We start from the raw sequence: 17,631 nt of genomic DNA on the forward strand, positions 1-17,631 counted from the left end.
CACTGCTTTTCCAAAGGACCCAATGTCTCCCTCTGATCTCTGTGGGTAACTGCACACACGCACAGCGCGCACGCACGCACACACACACACAATGCATACACTCACATAAACACATACACATAAGTAAGAGATAAGTAAATATTTAAAAGAGAAAAAAATATACGTGTCCCTGTGGTAAACTTTCAAAATAAATAAAAGTAATTCCGACTGGAAATTGCATAATTCTAGCTGTCAAACACAGAAATCAGGTCAAGTGCCAAGAGAATCGGACATCTTAGCAACAGGTAAGGATCAAATACTTGTGTTGCATAAATCATGCTTATTTGTTGAGCTTTGTGAAACCTTCACATGGAACCGTGAGTCTCGCCTGGCTTTGGTTCCAAATAAGCCTGATGTTCCTACAGGTCAACAAGAGTTTTGCCAAGGTTCACGAACTTCCATCAACTGTGGACTGAGGTTTGAACTTTTTCTAAGTTGGGCCATTCAATAACTTTGACCATGTTTAAACTCGATTCCTTTTCAAATGAAGGGTTATGGGTGACAGACAAAGAGAGATAAGTGCAACCAGTCTTTGATTTTATAAAGAAAATCTGCTGCACTTTTTCTTCATGCCTTAAAGTTTCAAAGGAAATTGGACTGACCAGGAGTGGGAGTAGGGACAAAAAATCAAAAACAAAACAAAACAGAAATCCAACTTAGTCTGTATAGAAGAGTCACCAGAATTTATATGACCAGTGAAGCTAGTTTCTATGCAAATCCAACAGTATTAAGCTTATATTGCCATAGCAATACAAATATTTACTGTCCTGTTATTGTTTAAAATATCTTATGTGTATTGCATGATTTATTTCTGCTATAGATCTCCATTATAAATCCCCTTAGAGACTAAGCCAAGCTTTGTCAGCCATAGCCGGAGCCAGAGACCCAGGTCTGTGCTACATGAGCTCCAGTGTCTGGAATGTTTGCAGAGACCTCCACTCCTGGGAAGCCAGGATTCTTGACTGCATGACAGGAAAGACTTTCAGGGTGGATATGAAGCAGTGCTGGGGTTTATTAAGAAGATATTTTAACACTGGTTTAAACATGGGTCTTAAGGAAGATGGGGTAGTGGGGGGGGGAGGATATTACATACTCAAGTGGGGCTGGCTGAGGACTTCTCAAGGAGGAGCTGCAGTTAAATCTTTATAAAAAGCTATATGTTTTGGTGTTCTGAAATCATGTTGTTTAAAGTGTTTCTACAGATCCCCCACCCCTTTGCCCTTTTAGTAAGTGAAATGGGAGAGTCTGTCATTCATAAAGGTCCAGGAAATTTTTACTGTTTGTAAACTAGCCAGAATGGAAGCTGCAAGATGAAGTTGGGTCTCCAGGAAGAACAGAAAACCCTCTTAACCATTGAGCCATTCCTCTATCCCCTGTCTTTACATTTTATATTGTTTTTGAATAAAATTTGATTACAAATACAATTTTCGATGTCTACAGGAAATGTAGATAATCCATGCAGTCAAGAATAGGCTAATTCACATTAAAGAGCAGGCTCTTGGGACTTTCTTTTAGACTTGAACACGGTGGAGGACGAGCTTGTAGCCAGAACCTTAAACTGAAGACCTAGACAATAGAGAAACAGTCTGTGGTGACCCCCTTCTCCTTGGTGACACAACTAGTCATGATCATAGATACCTGGATTTGAGTTCCAATAAGGTTTACAGCAAGAAAATGTTACTTATGTGCTCAGGAAATCAACATAGACATGTTGGAAGGACATGGCCTGTGAAACAGACATTCTGATGGCCCTTGGCTATTTATTGAGTACACTCCCCTTTTATCATGATTCCAAGTTTCTTTGTAGTTTAACCCTGACATCTATACATCAACAGAAAGGAGGAGACACTGGGGAAAATCAAAGTGTAGAACAGTTACTTAAATGGTGGAAAACACGTCTGTTATGGTGGCTATGAACAATCTGTATAGCATTTAACAGTGAAACACAATAACTTCTGATTATGCCAACTCTGTGAATAACAGCATTGTCTAAGTCAGGAGACCATTTAGTTATTTGGCAGAAATACGTAGAGGAGTAATTAATGTATGGAAATATCAGTTGTAGTGAGCCTTTAAGTATAATCAAATTAATAATGGAATTCTGTAACCTTGGGAGCTCCTCTCCCATCTGCTTTTGGTAGAAGCATCATGTTTTTACTGACCCATCCTCCCTTCCAGTTGTCATATAATTCAAACTTGAGTTTGGCCAGGGCAAGGATCAGCGTTCAAACATTCCATTAGACTTTGCCCAGGGGTCTTTGTGTTAAGGACAATGAAGTTACACTTACAAAGCTTCCCTTGGCTTAAACATCGGAAGAGCAGCTCATGTGCTGCAAACTGAGGAGAAGGCTGTCATTCATGTGTTCTGTCAGTTACACTATGGAGTTTATTATCAATCTGGTGCGTTGATATTTTTAAAAGTGATTATGGTGTGTCTATGAATAGTGGTGTGTAAATGTGAGTGCAGGTATCTCTGGAAACCAGAGATATTAGAATCCCTGGAGCTGGAGTTACAGACAGTTGTTAGCTGCCTGATTGTTGTGGTGGGGACTGAACTCTGGTTTAGTTCTGGTATTCTTCAAGAACGAGTATGCTTTCATAGCTCCTGAACCATCTTTCCAGCCCCCAGATATGTTACATTTTTGATATTGGTTAAATCTGGGAAAACAAACAACAAACAAACAAACAAACAAACAAACCATTTTTAGGTCCTATTATAAAATGTAGTCTCTTAAACTCTTGATTTTTGGGCAATAAAAATGAACCAGGACCAACACTGCTGTTGCAACCTAGCATAAGCACTGAACATGTATCCTTGCTCCATGACTCCTGTTCCAACATTTTGTGCAAATGCTTTCTGTACAAATGTGGCACGTTCAGTTAGTAGAAGAAGCCAGGGTGTCGGGGAGGTGTTCAGCAAAAGGCTGTGGTTGTTATTTGGACTCTCTTAGCAACAGCTGATAGTTTGCTTAAGATGAATAGTTTCTAGGAGGCTGACATGGAGATGACTTAATACAGAATATGGCTTGTGTTAGTTAAACTCCAAAGGATTAGTCCTGCTAGCTTTCATAAATAACACCTGCTTGAGCCTGCTGGCATTGCCTGTCCACATGGAATGCACCAGTGCAAAACCTGGCAGAACTGACAGACTAAATTATCAAAGACAGAATATTTTATTGCCCCCAAAAATCTGCTGTCCTTTCAATACTGAGAACTTGGAAATTAACCCTGAAAGAGCCATTTCCAAGACACTATACAATCACATGAGTTTATATACATACAGAAAGACAGCAAACAGTATTGCTGTGCTCGTATGAGCTTCCCAATAACTTTTTATAGGGAAACAAGAGTCTTCTAGAATGTTTGTAGATATTAGCAACACGCACACAGCTGACAGTTAGCATAGATACAAGGGACTTGGCAGGAGAGGTAGGTAACATTCTCAAGTTCACCTGGTTGGTGAAGTGCAAAGTCGTCGGCACTTTGCACCATTTGGAACATGATTTTCCCTGGTGCCTCACTATGCAAACAATTCCAGATACAGAGCTTCTCTCCTACTGCAGGAATCTAAGAGGGCATATAGCTTGTTTTGACCCATGCTAGCTTTCTGTGTGTCCTTCTGTCTCTGCCTTTATTCCATTTCCCCCTCTCTTCTCTAGCTCTGCCTACATCCCAAACAGGTTTAAACTAGCCTAGGGAAGAGTTGCAAATCCTTTGGAGTACAGCCATTGCTCTCTGGCCAGGGAGTCTAGCTGCCAGTCAACTCAGATCCCCACCCTAGCTTCCTACTTACATCCAAGTGAGCCCTATTGTATCAGTGGAGGGATACTTAGATCTGCAGGCATCATCACTTGTGTGTATGTGTGTCCTATGTCCCAATAGTAGATGTTTTAGGGGAGGACTATTATCCTGGTAGCCTGGCTGTTTCCAGGAGCACAATGAATGAAACTCCTGAGGGATATCAGGCTTTCTCCTAGCTCCTGTTCAAGACCTACATGTGGACCAATCAAGACCCCTGTGCAGTTGGAAGCAGCTCCCCACACAGGTACTGTACAAAGGATGGGAAAATGTTCTGTTTTTTCCTCTTTTCTTTTTTTACTATTGCTTAAAATCCTCGCTTAAAACACTAGCTGTTCACTGGACTAAACAGAACACAGATATCAGCAGCATAGTTTAGAAAAGTAGTTAAATGAACAACTATGACAATAGAAACAAGACACAGGCAACTCTGAGAAGACTTGACCTGTGAGAAATATATGATTCCCAGAGCTGTCACACTCTAAAATTCAAAATATTTAGTTTTTATAGAAATTAATTTTGTGTGTTTAGATTCATGTGTGTGTATGCACTACTGCACAATGGTGTGTGTGTGTGTGTGTGTGTGTGTGTGTGTATGTGTGTGTGTGTGTTTGTGTGTATACCAGTGGAGGCCAGAAAAGTACATTGGATGCCCTGGGGTCGAGTTATAGGCAGTTGTGACTCACACTATGTGGATTCTGGGAACTGAGTTGGCTACTTCACAAGAGCAGGGAGTGCTCTTAACTGCCAGACATCTCCAGCCCCCAAAATGTCTAGCTTTCATTAAAAGTTATTCAGTATACAACAACAACAACAAAATAAGTTTCTCCCTTTCCAGGGAAAGAGAAAGAAATAGGAACCATTTCTGAAGAGACTTGGCCATGGCATTGAGTATCCACCAAGACTTTTAATCAAATACATTACATGTTTTCAAAGAGATGAGGGAAATAATGAGTGAAAGATGAAATGAAGAGGACAATGTTAACCATAGAGTGTGGTGGTAATTACTGATTATCAACTTGATGGGATCTACAGTCACCCAGGAGGCAAACCTCGGGTATAACTCCGAGTTATTTTCTAGATAGGTTGACTGCAGATCTGTGAGAACTCATCTACATTAAATTAATTGAAGTGAGACAATTCCCTCAAAAGTGGGTGGCATTGTACCAGCTTGCAATCCCACCAGCAATGGAAGAGTGTTCCTCTTTCTCTACATCATTGCCAGCATCTGCTGTCACCTGAATTTTTGATCTTAGCCATTCTGACTGGTGTGAGGTGGAATCTCAGGGTTGTTTTGATTTGCATTTCCCTGATGATTAAGGATGTTGAACAGATTTTCAGGTGCTTCTCAGCCCTTTGGTATTCCTCAGTTGAGAATTCTTTGTTTAGCTTTGTACCCCACTTTTAATGGGGTTATTTGAATTTCTGGAGTTCAGTTTCTTGAGCTCTTTGTATATATTGTATATTAGTCCCCTATCAGATTTAAAAATTCTTTCCAAATTTGTTGGTGGCCTTTTTTCTTATTGACAGTATCTTTTGCCCTACAGAAGCTTTGCAATTTTATGAGGTCCCATTTGTCGATTCTTGATCTTACAGCCCAGACCATTGCTGTTCTATTCAGGAATGTTTCCCCTATCTTCGAGGAATGTGCCCATATCTTCGAGGCTTTTCCCCACTTTTTCTCTATAAATTTCAGTGTCTCTGGTTTTATGTGGAGTTCTTTGATCCACTTAGACTTGAGCTTTGTACAAGGAGATAATCTGCAATCCTATAGGTGGAACAACATTATGAACTAACCAGTACCCCAGAGCTTGTGTCGCTAGCTGCATATGTAGCAGAAGATGGCCTAGTTGGCCATCATTGGAAAGAGAGGCCCCTTGGTCTTGCAAACTTTATATGCCCAGTATAGGGGAATGCCATGGACAAGAAGTGGGAGTGAGTGGGTAGAGGAACAGGGCAGGGGAAAGGTATAGGAGACTTTTGGGATAGCATTTGAAATGTAAATGAAGAAAATATCTAATAAAATTTTTTTTTAAAAAGTGGGTGACATGGTCCCTGGGCTTGTGTTCTAGACCATACAGAGGAGACCTGGTGCTAAGCACCGTCATTCATTGCTCTCTGCTTCCTGACTTCGGATGTGTTGCAGTGACTGCCTCGTTCTTCTGCTGCCATGGTGGGCACACCCACAGGAGAATTTAAAGAAATTGGGGGGTTCTGTACTGATTTTTAAATTTTATTTGTTTCCAGATATCGTAGAGATAAGTGTCATGGAAGTTAAAGGATATGCTGTTAGCCGATGCTTATCTCCAATCAAATACCTCCATGGTACCAACATGTCTCATCCACCCTAGCGCACATACACAGCTTCAGTCGTGACATTTGTCATAGATACAGGCAATTTCAGATATGCCTGAAGAATTAAGAAGCTTTCCTATCCCAGTAACTCTGATTTCAAAATGAGACTTCAAGGGAAGATTTTGAGAAACGCAGAAGTATAATAAAGCAGAACAGATGTTATTATACAAATGCTTCATTGCTCTCTCAGTGGAAACAGCCTCCAACATGGGTTTTAGATCACGCTAGCTATGAGCCATGATCTTTGATCAAGAAAAATCTAGTTGGTAGTATTTTCCAAAAAAAATTTTTAGATCTCTTTAGTAATAACAAAAGGAATCCAGTTACTTTTAAGTGATAGTCTAATTCCTACAGAAGCAGAGGAACTTTAAGCCAAAATATAAAAACAATAAATTAAAGCATTAACTAGAAATCCCCAGGCATCCAGGCATCTTGACAAAATGCTGACTTTACCGTCCTCTGGTGTCATTTTGACTTGAAGCCCATCAGGTGACTCATATTCCAATGACTGCCACAGTGTCTCTGGTCCAAATTGCTACAGGGTAGGGAAGTACTCTCTAGATACTCAAAGCGATTAATAAACCCTGTTCAGAAAAACTTGTAACGGCCACACCTTGAGGAAGACACAGTGTCTCATATGAGCCCTTCTTGGAATGGATCTACATTCTGCCTGAATCTTAAAAGCAAAAGCAAAACAAACAATTTTGAAAATGGATTATAGTTGCTCACTTAGTTTTTTGTGCGTGTGTGCAATGATATTGGGCATTTATTCAAAACATTGTTAATTTCTTCTTACCTGGAGATGAGAATGCCTATAGGGTTATTCTTGAGGGTGATACCACAGAGTTTAGAGTATGCTCCGTTCCCTGAGGTCTCTCTGTGTTCAAGCTCCATCACTGGGAGAAAGTGCTCTGGACACTGCCATATGGGATGCAGGAGTGTGGGGCAACATTTAGGTACAAAACCACACTCACCTAAAAATCACTACTATACAATAATATGGAAAATTCTACTGAGATAAGATTTTAAAGAAATGTTCATAGTAATTTATAATTTTAGCCGTTACTTTTAACTGACTTCTGCAGGCTCCTGCACATGGAGGCAACTGCTCCATTGCTCCACCTCCACCAGGAAGAGAGAGAATGAAGGATTAGCAAGTCCTTATACATCTTCAGAGGACTATTTGTGAGATGCAGGCAACTCATAACCACTGTCAGCTGGAAAACAGTGAAGAGGCCTGATGGGTCTCAGTCCATAGACTTCAGAGAGCATGCCTAGTGTGTATGAAGCCCAGGCTTCATCTCCAATACATAAATTAGCCATGATGGTGCATGCCTGTAATCCAAGAACTCAGGAGGTGAAGTCAGTGGGATTGGGAGTTCAAGATCACTCTTGGATACATAACAAGTTTGAGGCCAGCATAGGCTTTATGAGATCTTGTCTACAATGACTGACTGAATAAATAAATAAATAAATAGAAGGTTGAGTTTTTAATTCCTTGCTAAAGTCTCTGTTAAGAGTTTAAACAAGTCTCTGAAGAAAGAAATTAAAGATCTCAGAAGATGGAAAGATCTCCCATGCTCATGGATTGGCAGGATCAATATAGTAAAAATGGCTATCTTGCCAAAAGCAATCTACAGATTCAATGCAATCCCCATCAAAATTCCAACTCTAGTCTTCAACGAATTAGAAAGGGCAATCTGCAAATTCATCTGGAATAACAAAAAACCTAGGATAGCAAAAACTCTTCTCAAGGATTAAAGAACCTCTGGTGGAATCACCATGCCTGACCTAAAGCTGTACTACAGAGCAATTGTGATAAAAACTGCATAGCACTGGTATAGCAACAGACAAGTAGACCAATGGAACAGAATTGAAGACCCAGAGATGAACCCACACACCTATGGTCACTTGATCTTTGACAAGGGAGCTAAAACCATCCAGTGGAAAAAAGACAGCATTTTCAACAAATGGTGCTGGCACAACTGGCGGTTATCATGTAGAAGAATGCGAATTGATCCATTTCTATCTCCTTGTACTAAGGTCAAATCTAAGTGGATTAAGGAACTCCACATAAAACCAGAGACACTGAAACTTATAGAGGAGAAAGTAGGGAAAAGCCTTGAAGATATGGGTACAGGGGAAAAATTCCTGAATAGAACAGCAATGGCTTGTGCTGTAAAATTGAGAATCGACAAATGGGACCTCATAAAATTGCAAAGCTTCTGCAAGGCAAAAGACACTGTCAATAAGACAAAAAGGCCACCAACAGATTGGGAAAGGATCTTTACCTATCCTAAATCAGATAGGGGACTAATATCCAATATATATAAAGAACTCAAGAAGGTGGACTCCAGAAAATCAAATAACCCCATTAAAAAATGGGGCTCAGAGCTAAACAAAGAATTCTCACCTGAGGAATACCGAATGGCTCAGAAGCACCTGAAAAAATGTTCAGCATCCTTATTCATCAGGGAAATGCAAATCAAAACAACCCTGAGATTCCATCTCACACCAGTCAGAATAGCTAAGATCAAAAATTCAGGTGACAGCAGATGCTGGCAAGGATGTGGAGAAAGAGGAACACTCCTCCATTGTTGGTGGGATTGCAAGCTTGTACAACCACTCTGGAAATCAGTCTGGCATTCCTTAGAAAATTGGACATAGTACTACCGGAGGATCCCGCATTACCTCTCCTGGGCATATATCCAGAAGAAGTTCCAACCGATAAGAAGGACACATGCTCCACTATGTTCATAGCAGCCTTACTTATAATAGCCAGAAGCTGGAAAGAACCCAGGTGCCCCTCAACAGAGGAATGGGTACAGAAAATGTGGTACATTTACATAATGGAGTACTACTCAGCAATTAAAAACAAGGAATTTATGAAATTCCTAGGCAAATGGATGGACCTGGAGGGCATCATCCTGAGTGAGGTAACCCAAACACAAAGGTACTCACATGATATGTCCTCACTGATAAGTGGATATTAGCCCAGAAACTTAGAATACCCAAGATATAAGATATAATTTGCTAAACGCATGAAACTCAAGAAGAACGAAGACCAAAGTGTGGACACTTTGCCCCTTCTTAGAATTGGGAACAAAACACCCATGGAAGGAGTTACAGAGACAAAGTTTGGAGCTGAGACAAAAGGATGGACCATCTAGAGACTACCATATCTGGGGATCCATCCCATAATCAGCTTCCAAATGCTGACACCATTGCATATACTAGCAAGATTTTGCTGAAAGAACCCAGATATAGCTGTCTCTTGTGAGACTATGCCTGGGCCTAGCAAACACAGAAGTGGATGCTCACAGTCAGCTATTGGATGGATCACAGGGCCCCCAATATAGGAGCTAGAGAAAGTACCCAAGGAGCTAAAGGGATCTGCAATCCTATAGGTGGAACAACATTATGAACTAACCAGTACCTGCCGCCCCCCCCCCACCCCTCCCCCCGGAGCTGGTGTCTCTAGATGAATATGAATCAGAAGATGGCCTAGTCGGCCATCAGTGCAAAGAGAGGCCAATTAGTCGTGCAAACTTTATATGACTCAGTACAGGGGAACTCCAGGGCCAAGAAGTGGGAATGGTTGGGTGGGGTGTGGGTGGGGGACTTTTGGGATAGCATTGGAAATGTAAATGAAATAAATACCAAAAAAAGTAAATAAATAAAGTAATTAACAAAAAAATCAAAAACAAAAAAAAGAGTTTAAACAATAATTTTTTAGGAGAAAAATACAATTTTGCAACATTTGTAGTGCTTCACAGATATCATTCTGCCTTTAGAGTCCTAGCTGTTCCCTCCAAATGTCCGTTTAGCCTGAGACTTATAGTAACTGGAATAGAAAAGTTCACTGTTCTTACCATTCAAGAGCCACAATGCAGAGACAGAAATTGGTGGCCAGGCTGTACTTTAGCCAAAGATCAGGCAATCTTAGAAGAGAGACTTGTGTAACAGCCCCAACAGATCTATCCGTCGCCTCTGTCCTACCTCTAGCTAGCATCTTTACAGGAACTCTGAACCAAGTCTGGTCTTGTCCCTCTGGTCATATGGTCAGCTTTGTCTCTGAGATTTTTGATGCTGATGTTTCTCTCAGTGTCTCCTGTACTTACCCTTTTCTGTAGAGCAGGAGTTTACTTCCTCCAAATACCGCTGAGCAAATTCTTCCCAAGGTACCATCCAAGTTACACCCGGGCTAGAGGCTAATTCATAACAAACAAACCATGCCAGTGTGCATGTATTCTGTGTCATGATGCCACAAGCAAACTTTAGTAAGTTTCAGCAGATTTGCTTGTCATCTCTTCTGACTGAGCAGGGAAGACAGACCCAGGTCTGTCTTCAGGTCTGTCTATCCCCAGATCTGTCTGTCTTGATGTCTGTCCCCAAGTTTGTCTCAATGTCTGTTCCTAGGTCTGTGTTAGGACAGATGGAGGTGTGGCCATTATGTCCTGGCACACGGTGGCTGTAAACAAGAGTTTAGCATGTTTAGAAAAAGCAGCATAGCAGGACAGGAGATATGTGAGGTCCATTTCTGTGATGAACACCAGGTTGAGAAGGGAACATTCTAGAAACTCAGCTTGTGAGGCCCCGGAACCTAAGCATCTCCCCAGACTTAGGCCTTGGTTGTCAGTAAACAGCACTTTCATAAGTTGGGACAGATCTCTGGGAGCCAGTAGACAATCTAACTTCCCTGTGAACAAGATGCAGCCCCCTGAGGTGAGGCTCTCAGAACAGAGCCTTAGGCAGTCTGTCCCTCTGTCTATGTTCATCTTCCTCTCCATGGAGTTTCAACTCATACCAGGCCATAGCTTGGGAAGGCTGTGGGGCTTGTCTGCAGGTGCTGCGCAAAGTTAAAGTGTTCATGACCAAAAAACAACAACAACAACAAAAACAAACTCAGAAAGAGAGCACCGTTCACCTGCTGGTATACTGGTCTGCTGGTATACTGGCTGTGAGCTTAAAAACACTTGCCTAAAATTGCTTAATTGGTTAATTCTTATAATCATTTATCTTTACTGAGGAAGAAACATTTTGTACTTTAAAATGATATAAACTGACTTTCTTAAATACTCAGAAAGCTTGGCCCTTCCGTTACTATAGTTTTCATATTAGAAGTGGTGATATTGTCAACTTATTGACCAATTCTGTGCACCTGTCTCTCTGGAAAGCATTTAAGTGACTTAATCCTTTTATCTCAACAGTGAGAGGGACACACAGCTGTGGTCTCCTCTTCCCACCTGGGGAGCAGAAAGCAGAATGGTAAAGACTCTGTCTATGCGCATGAAGCTTCCAAATAGCAAATTTCTAAAAAACAAACAAAACAAAACAAAAACAAAAACCCTCAGAAGCAGTATTAATCTCACTAAGAACATCTCAGAGGTCCGGGGTCACCCTGGAGCTCCAGCGACCTTCAACTCTCCATTTTCCTGCCTCCAGGGAGCTGAGATTCCAGGAACACGCACAAGAGCTTAACACTGTCAGTGACCCTTAGACTTTCTACACTCATTCCAACTTAGATTTCACTAAAACACTGGGTTGTGTCACCACCAGGGAGAGACCAAGATAATTTAAATATAGTATTTAGTAGTCATTTAACATTTTTCTTCTAGACATTTTATACACACAAAATAGTTTAATCTTCCTGGCAACCAAACAAGCTCGGTTTTATTATGATCTCCATCTTGTAAGGAGGAAATTAATGGAAGAAAAGTTAAGTGACCTGCTCAAAACCACACAATTAATATATGGTAGCGACAGAGCTTGACTCGGGCAGTTTGATTTAGGCTATTTCCTTAGCCACTACACTTGGCAGTTTTTAAACCAAGAAGAAACTAAATCCTCTTTTAACTCAGGTATTTCATGTCCCCTCTTGGATGAGTTCTGTCAGTACTTTATTATGTTTGTGTTTGTGTCTTCACTACTCTGCTTCCAGGGTCTAATGTACTCTGCGTGATCCAAGAAGCAGCCAAGAAATAGCCAAGCGAAGGACACCTGATCATTTTCTGTGAGACTTTTTAACACAGTCTCTGCATATGTCTGATGGCTTACAACTGCCTGTAAATTCAGTTCTAAGAAATCTGACGCCGTCTTCTGGTGTCTATGTGCACCTTCAGTTATGTGTGTACATGCACACACACATACATGCACATACATGCACACACACACATACATGCACACACATGCTCACACACACATACATGCACTCACATGCACACAGAGAGAGACAGAGACAGAGAGAGTAAATCTTCTGAAATGATGGCATAAAGCAGAGAAACAAAGATGGAAGGCAGATTTAAGCTGTATTTTGACATGGTTGAAATATCGTAAGAAATTGGCAGTTAAGGTCAGGAAGGTAATTCAAGTTGATGTTGCCTACATGTTAACCTATTAAAGGTCACAATGACGGATGCGGATGCCACTTCCTAGAGAAGGCTAGAGAGAGAAATATACGAGAACGCACAAAAGTACCACAGCTAGTTATGAGCAATAGAAAAAAAAGCAGGTAAGAAGGCTGAGAAGAACAATGAAGGTTATAGAAAGATCAGCAAAGCAGGGTGGCAGGGAGGAAGAAGTAAACATTGTGACAGCCCTCTGGGCTGTCAGGTCAGGGGGTTATCCGACTGTGTCAGTGGAAAGGTCTCTCTGTTTCCACAGAGCTGGTTGAGTGGTCTTTCTTCCTGTCTGCCCAAGCACTCCTTCAGTCTATCAGCCTAGTTTAGTGGAGCTGCTTTGAGCCTCTGGGTGGCTCACCTCAACATCCATCTGGTGATCTGTTGTCAGGGTATTGGCACACAGGGGCATCTGATGGCCACGAGCAGATAGAAACTTTATTCTTTCTACCCCGGACACATTATTCATTCTGCCGTCAAAATTAATTTCTAAAATCAAAAATCAAACAATGGTTCCTCAGTTTAAAAATTTGCTTCCGTTCTATTCCATTGGTCTACTTGTCTGTCTCTATACCAGTACCATGCAGTTTTTATCACAATCGCTCTGTAGCACAGCTTGAGGTCTGGAATGGTGATTCCACCAGAGGTTCTTTTATCCTTGAGAAGAGTTTTTGCTATCCTAGGTTTTTTGTTATTCCAGATGAATTTGCAAATTGCCCTTTCTACCTCGGTGAAGAATTGAGTTGGAATTTTGATGGGGATTGCATTGAATCTGTAGATTGCTTTCGGCAGGATAGCCATTTTGACTATATTGATCCTGCCAATCCATGAGCATGGGAGAACTTTTCATCTTCTTAGATCTTTGATTTCTTTCTTCAGAGACTTGAAGTTCTTATCATACAGATCTTTCACTACCTTAGTTAGAGCCACGCCAAGGTATTTTATATTATTTGTGACTATTGTGAAGGATGTTGTTTCCCTAATTTCTTTTTCAGCCTGTTTATCCTTTGTGTAGAGAAAGGCCACTGATTTTTTTTTGAGTCAATTTTATATCCAGGTACTTCACTGAAGCTGTTTATCAGGCTTAGGAGTTCTCTGGTGGAATTTTTAGGATTACTTATATATAGTACCATATCATCTGCAAATAGTGATATTTTCACTTCTTCCTTTCCAATTTGTATCCCATTGACCTCCTTTTGTTGTCAAATTGCTCTGACTAGGACTTCGAGCACTATACTGAATAGGTAGGGAGAAAGTGTGCAGCCTTGTCTTGTCTTTGATTTTAGTGGGATTGCTTCCAGCTTCTCCATTTCGTTTGATGTTGGCTACTGGTTTGCTGTATATTGCTTTTATTGTGTTTAGGTATGGGCCTTGAATTCCTGCTCTTTCCAAGACTTTTATCATGAATGGGTGCTGGATTTGGTCAAATGCTTTCTTAGCATCTAATGAGATGATCGTGTGGTTTTGTCATTGAGTTTGTTTATATAGTGAATTATATAGTCAGAATGGCTAAGATCAAAAATTCAGGTGACAGCAGATGTTGGCGAGAATGTGGAGAAAGAGGGACACTCCTCCATTGTTGGTGGGATTGTAAGCTCATATAATCACTCTGGAAATCAGTCTGGCAGTTCCTCAGAAAATTGGACATAGTACTACCGGAGGATCCAGCAATACCTCTCCTGGGCATATACCCAGAAGATGTCCCAACCGGTAATAAGGACACATGCTCCACTATGTTCATAGCAGCCTTATTTATAATAGCCAGAAGCTGGAAAGAACCCAGGATCCCTCAACAGAGGAATGGATACAGAAAATGTGGTACATTTACACAATGGAGTACTACTCAGCAATTAAAAACAATGAATTCATGAAATTCTTAGGCAAATGGATGCATCTGGAGGATATCATCCTGCATGAGGTAACCCAATCACAAAAGAACACACATGATATGTACTCACTGATAAGCAGATATTAGCCAGAAACTTAGAATATTCAAGATACAATTTGCAAAACACATGAAATTCAAGAAGAAGGAAGACCAAAGTGTGGATATTTCTCTCCTTCTTAGAATGGGGAACAAAATACCCATGGAAGGAGTTACAGAGACAAAGTTTTGAGCTAAGACAGAAGGAAAGACCATCCAGAGACTGCCCCACCCTAGGATCCATCCCATATACAACCACCAAACCCAGACACTATTGCAAATGTCAGAAAGTTTTTGCTGACAGGACCCTGACATAGCTCTCTCTTCTGAGGCTATGCCAATGCCTGGCATATAGAGAAGTGGATGCTCACAGTCAGCTATTGGATGGAACACAGGGCCCCTAATGAAGGAGCTAGAGAAAGTACCCAAGGAGCTAAAGGGGTCTGCAACTCTATAGGAGGAATAATAATATGGACTAACCAGTATCCCCCAGAGCTGTGTCTCTAGTTGCATATTTAGCAGAGGATGGCCTAGTCGGTCATCAATGGGAGGAGAAGCCGTTGGTATTGTGAGGATCATTTGCCCCAGTACAGGGGAATGCCAGGGCCAGGAAGCAGGAGTAGGTAGGGTTAGGGAGCGGGGGGGGGGGGTTAGGGGGCTTTGGGATAGCATTTGAAATGTTAATGAAGAAAATATCTAATAAAAATTTGCTTCCTTCTTTTAAATGTCTTTCATAATATGAATACAGAGCTTTACCCTGGCTTCCAGAATTCTGGACATGAGGGACAGTCTTTACTTTTGACACTTCCTGTGGACTGTCTTCCCTACCTTGAGACAATTCCACAAAATTGCAGCTTTACAATCTAGCATGACTGTAGAGGCAATGAATATTTCCACTGACTGATTACACAGCCTGTAAGGATGAGATCTCAGCTTTGCTTAACATTACCTGCATAGATGTCTAAGCACGCTGCCCTCCTCCATAGAATATTTGTCTGAATAAACTCAACCCAAAGCTTATGCCCTCCTTTTATCTAGTAATTCTCTGGAGTGGGGGGTCTTTGATGACATGGCTGAATGTGTATTGCCTTTGTCCAGTGGACTCAGCCAGAAGCAGCATCTTTCCCGAGGCAGCAAAATCAGCCATTCCTTCGTCCTTCCCAACTGTAATGTGGGACACTAAATGTGAGTCAGGCCGGAGCATTGGCAGAGTGCTTCTGGCCTCTTTCCTGATGACGTGTATGGCACACTGACTCCCACACTGCTGGACCGATGGTCACCGACCATGATGGAAGGGTGGACAAATCCTTTCTTTCCCAGCCTTCCTCAAGGACCTGCAGCTGCCATTCTGTCCCTTGGGTCTAACAGGGCCCTCTGTCAGTTGGACTTTCTTTTTTATTATTTATTTATTTATTTATTTATTTATTTATTTATTTATTATTTAGTATGTATGGGGAGGGGGTTGCTATGTCATGATGCACAAGTGGAGGTCAGAAAACAACTTGCAGATGTCAATTCTCTTCTTACACCATGTGAAATCCAGGGATCAAATTTAGGTCAAAAGCCATGGTAACCGGTGAATTATCCACTACATCTTGCTTACCTTTTTTTTTAAGTATTTTCCTCAATTACATTTCCAATGCTATCCCAAAAGTCCCCCACACCCTCCCCCCCACTCCCCTACCCACCCATTCCCATTTATTGGCCCTGGCGTTCCCCTGTACTGGGGCATATAAAGTTTGCCTGTCCAATGGGCCTCTCTTTCCAGTGATGGCTGACTAGGCCATCTTTTGATACATATGCAGCTAGAGTCAAGAGCTCCGGGGTACTGGTTAGTTCATAATGTTGCACCTACAGGGTTGCAGATCTCTTTAGCTCCTTGGATACTTTCTCTAGCTCCTCCATTGGGGGCACTGTGATCCATCCAATAGTTGACTGTGAGCATCCACTTCTGTGTTTGCTAGGCCCCGGCCTAGTCTCACAAGAGACAGCTATATCACCGTCCTTGCAACAAACGCTTGCTAGTGTATGCAATGGTATCATCGTTTGGAGGCTAATTATAGGATGGATCCCTGGATATGGCAGTCTCTAGATGGTCCATCCTTTTGTCTCAGCTCCAAACTTTGTCTCTGTAACTCCTTCCATGGGTGATTGTTTCCAATTCTAAGAAGCGGCAAAGTGTCCACACTTTGGTCTTCGTTCTTCTTCAGTTTCATGTGTTTTGCAAATTGTACCTTATATCTCGCTATACTAAGTTTCTGGGCTACTATCCACTTATCAGTGAGAACATATCATTTGAGTTCTTTTGTGATTGTGTTACCTCACTCAGGATGATGCCCTCCAGGTCCAACCATTTGCCTAGGAATTTCATAAATTCATTCTTTTTAATAGGTGAATAGTACTCCATTGTGTAAATGTACCACATTTTTTGTATCCATTCCTCTGTTGAGGGACATCTGGGTTCTTTCCAGCTTCTGGCTATTATAAATAAGGCTGCTATGAACATAGTGGAGCATGTGTCCTTCTTACCGGTTGGGACATCTTCTGGATATATGCCCAGGAGAGGTATTGCGGGATCCTCCGGTAGTACTATGCCCAATTTTCGGAGGAACCACCAGACTGATTTCCAGAGTGGTTGTACAAGCTTGCAATCCCACCAACAATGCGGGAGGGTTTCTCTTTCTTCACATCCTTGCCAGCATCTGCTGTCACCTGAATTTTTGATCTTAGCCATTCGGACTGGTGTGAGGTGGAATCTCAGGATTGTTTTGATTTGCATTTCTCTGATGATTAAGGATGTTGAACATTTTTTCAGGTGCTTCTCTGCCATTCCGTATTTCTCGGGTGAGAATTCTTTGTTTAGCTCTGAGCCCCATCTTTTAATGGGGTTATTTGATTTTCTGGAGTCCACCTTCTTGAGTTCTTTATATATATTGGATATTAGTCCCCTGTCTGATTTAGGATAGGTAAAGATCCTTTCCCAATCTGTTGGTGGTCTTTTTGTCTTATTGACAGTATCTTTTGCCTTGCAGAAGCTTTGCAGTTTCATGAGGTCCCATTTGTCAATCCTCGATCTTACAACACAAGCCATTGCTGTTCTATTCAGGAATTTTTTCC

General features: G+C 41.4%; 1 long non-coding RNA gene across 1 annotated transcript; it reads left to right on the plus strand.

Moving 5' to 3' along the window:
• The first annotated feature begins 264 nt into the window (after positions 1–264).
• On the plus strand, positions 265–7,507 carry Gm36680. The gene is made up of 3 exons (XR_389702.2): positions 265–284; positions 4,005–4,084; positions 6,085–7,507. It is a non-coding gene; the product is annotated as a predicted gene, 36680 (long non-coding RNA).
• Positions 7,508–17,631: the final 10,124 nt, after the last annotated feature.

The sequence above is a fragment of the Mus musculus genome, chromosome 3, assembly GCF_000001635.26.
Source record: "Mus musculus strain C57BL/6J chromosome 3, GRCm38.p6 C57BL/6J".
In the NCBI taxonomy this organism is placed as follows: Eukaryota; Metazoa; Chordata; class Mammalia; order Rodentia; family Muridae; genus Mus; species Mus musculus.